The sequence below is a fragment of the Dermacentor silvarum genome, unplaced genomic scaffold, assembly GCF_013339745.2.
Source record: "Dermacentor silvarum isolate Dsil-2018 unplaced genomic scaffold, BIME_Dsil_1.4 Seq990, whole genome shotgun sequence".
Classification (NCBI taxonomy): Eukaryota; Metazoa; Arthropoda; class Arachnida; order Ixodida; family Ixodidae; genus Dermacentor; species Dermacentor silvarum.
In genome coordinates, this window is record NW_023607065.1 from 45,472 (window position 1) to 49,202 (window position 3,731).

Consider the following 3,731-nt stretch of genomic DNA (forward strand, 5'->3'; position numbering starts at 1 on the left):
AAGAATTGTGAACAACACGCATTTGGCCCACTGCGCTTACGGCGCCCACTGCATTCCTCTCAATTTTTCATTCATATTACGTTAACTATGTGTACTATTACATGTATTGGAGAAAAAAGCTTCTGTTTACTTCTCTATAATAAATTCCAGGAACCACCTACCGTATTTTTCGCCCTCTCGTCGCTGATCGTCGGTGGCTAGGAACCTGCATATAAATTCTTGAACTTGGGAGACTTCAATTGTTATGAAGAGATTGATAGTATACTCTAACATTATGTATACGATGAAAGAACTAAACTATTTGTTTTGAGGTCATAAGTAGCAAATACTGTAAAAGGGAATAAGAAACTAAGCTTTACATGTCTGAAGAACGCTTCTCGGCACCTGTGTTCGCGTATGACGCGGAAGCCTCCACAAGGCGAAGGGTGCACTTCAATAGCTGACGACAAAAGCATTACCTCTTTCTTTTCCGGGGTACCTCGTGCGGAACTTTCGCTAGCTCAAGAACAGGCGGCACCGAACGCACACACTAGATGACTGAAAAATGCAGTGAGGGCATATAACGGGAATGCGCATTGTTGGTCTGCTAAGGAAATGAGGAAGTGGCAACTATTATATTGTGGTACGTCAATACTTGGCCACTGCCGTGAAGTATCCAATCGACGCCGATGCCGACGAACGAATATATATATATATATATATATATATATATATATATATATATATATATAAAAGGCGAGACGGGGAGGGGAGTCTCTGAAATCATATCCCAAACAATCACGTCCAACGCTCGTTCACGGCCGAGAACATCAGCGGAGTAGCTTCGCAAAAACGAAGAAGATAAAAAAATAGATGAAAAAAAAAAAGATAAGACGAAGTCCTGCAGCAAGCGGAATTGGAAGCGGAAGAGCGAGATTCGGAAGCGGTGCTACGCGCGCATTAGCCGGAAGCTGCTCCGCAGCGAAGCGCGTCTCGAGATCCGGCGGCAGCGACGGCGACAGCATGCACCCAGCTCTCAATTGCCGCTGGACGTCGTTAGGCATCTGCCCCGAGAAGCAGGAAGTAGAACCGGAAGTTGGCGGTGATCGTCGCGCTTAAGCCTCATTTCCATGGCGCTAGCCGCAGCCAATTTCTCCGTCCGCGCCAATCGGAAGACCCTACGCGACGTCGTGGGCGCACTCTCGTCTTTGGCTCGCCCCAGAAAGTAAGAGGAAAAAAAAAAACACTGAGCACAAGACAACTAAACCGATGAGAACGAAAATAGTATGGATAAAAGCAAGGAAAAACGCACTCACATAGTACTGAGGAAGTGGGGTATCTTTGAAGTCGGTTTTCTGAGGACCACAGACAACAGTGTTGCCTGTCTTCCCCCTAACGTTGATTGTGCAGATCCAAGCACGAAGCCTCTGCCCCGTATTTTAATCAGCATAGGATGTGGCCATCTTTTATGTAACGTTGTAAAAACGAGCGGTGCACATCGAACTTTAGAAATAAAGAAGAAAAAAAAAGTCTGTCAGAACCCATCTCACGAAGAACGTCGACGTTAATTAGATCAGCATTGAAGCAATATGTAGCGACGCACCGTATTGCCAACGCCGAAACGCGTCAAGTGTGAGGCATGTATGCAGCCGGGTTCCTCTCTCGAGCTTCTCTCCGGACACGCTGCGCCCTCTAGCGCCGCCGCCGCGAAGTCCACGCGTGGCGCGCGTGTGGATTTATATACTCAGACAATATTGTCTGCATATACAGTATATGACGCGGGTTCAGTTCCGCCCAGCATTGGAGAAATCTTAAAGAAATTTTATTATGTCATTGACGAGCGGCACAAACCAAATGTGGCATACACGGTGACCCAAGAGTTGGTCCGACGGTTGGTCTCGAACCCGAATCCGTCAGCACAGCATCCCGATTATCTACCGATTCGACTATCGACTACCCAATGTCCCAAGTTGTCGACTAGCTTGGGCCACTGAGTATGTGAAAGAGGTTGGATACTAGCTTGGACCACTAGGTATATGCGCTGGCTGCTCTCTTACCGAGCAGACAAGTTCCTGCTGGCTTCTGTCTGACCTATAGTAAAGAACTTGGGTCACTGGATATGTGCCCGAGCAGACAACTTCGACATGTAGTATTGGTATGTGACTATGTGCCCTTTCTTGGTCAATCCCCAGACCGAATGTGCCAGGGTGACACAATGGGTATGTAGACATAAATAGTAGGAAACGCCGAGTCTGCCGCGATGTTAAAAGCTCCAAGTGACAGAATCTTGCATCGTGCAACATATATGACTCCTCTCGCCACCATGGCGTGTCAGGTTTTCATAGAAATAATGGTTTCTACCTGCTTGCATTGATTCAAGCTGCTCATACATCGCGCATGAAGATTACATAGGTAGACACCGCACCGATGATAATCTAGCCGTCGTCACACGCTGAAGAAAAAAATGAATAAACTGAAGGAAATTGGGGCACGTGCCAGACTTTCTGCTAAGTGACACTTGACTGAAATATGACACCCGTGTAGCAATATTTATGCGAATCCAACTTAATATTTTGTTTTAACTACGTAAGTACTAGAAGAGCGAATTATTTAAAGTACCCGGTGAAGGTGGTCACACAGAAAAGAAGCACGATTTGTGATGGCTTACCCTCATTCCACCATAGTCACCGCTACCATCAACGGTTTTTCACTACTCCTAAACGAGAGAGAAAGAGAGAGAGAGAAAGACGTTTATTAAATAATAAAATATAGAAAATTGTACATGTATGAAAAGGCAACCCCAGTGGTTTTTCCGGTGAGGTGCCTAGATTAAGTTAATGATTTCGCTTCTTATAAGGTAGGTGAGCAAGCTGTCATATATAGCTTTGCGGTGTTGAGGGGTCCCTCTAGGAAGGATCCAGTCATTGAGTGTGACGACTGAGCTCTGCAGCCCAGCAAGGCAGATTCTTCGCAGTGAGAATAGGCCAGGACATGCCCATAGCAAGTGGTGTGCTGTGGCTGGCGCACCCGTGGTGCAAGTTCCACAGGTGGGGTCAAGCGACTTGTAAATGTATTGGGCTTGGAACGCAGGCGTGACTGCCGTGCCGGTGCGTAGACGGCGGAGTGCCACGCGTTCCCGGCGTGGAAGCCCAGGAGGGAGGGGGTCATGGCCTTCGGGCAGAAGCGCCTGTAGAGCAAGCTTTCTGTGCTGTCGGAACTGCAGGTGAGCATCGACAGCGTCGGCATCTTCTGCCGATCGAGCTGTGACGGAAACGGTGCAAAGAGAATGGGGGGAGGGTAAATTTGCTCCCCGCGCGAGCGCGTCCCCTCGCTCATTCCCTCCTGCGCCCATATGACTCGGTGTCCAATGAATGTGCAGCTCAGTTCCCTTGTGCCGCAGAAGTGTTGCTTCTTCGTGGATGGTGGTTGCCAGCGGGTGTGCGTCAATCTTGCTTAGTGTGCGTACGGCGTTTTGCGAATCCGTGCATATGTGTAGAAACAAATCGCTATGCGAACAATAAATCGTTCGAGGCAACAATTACTGCGCATGGCATGGTGATGCGCAATGTGAGCAGAGGCCCGGTACCCTCCTCTGTGGAGTGCGGAGGAGGAGGATGATGTTGTTGGCTGCAGGTGGATCTAGCCTTACATGAGATGCCGGCAATTGCTCCAGCCGAGCACCTCCTTTAATGAAAGTTTAAGAAACACAAAAGCCATCGGTATGTCGTTCAGTTCGTGATCATTCAGAAACG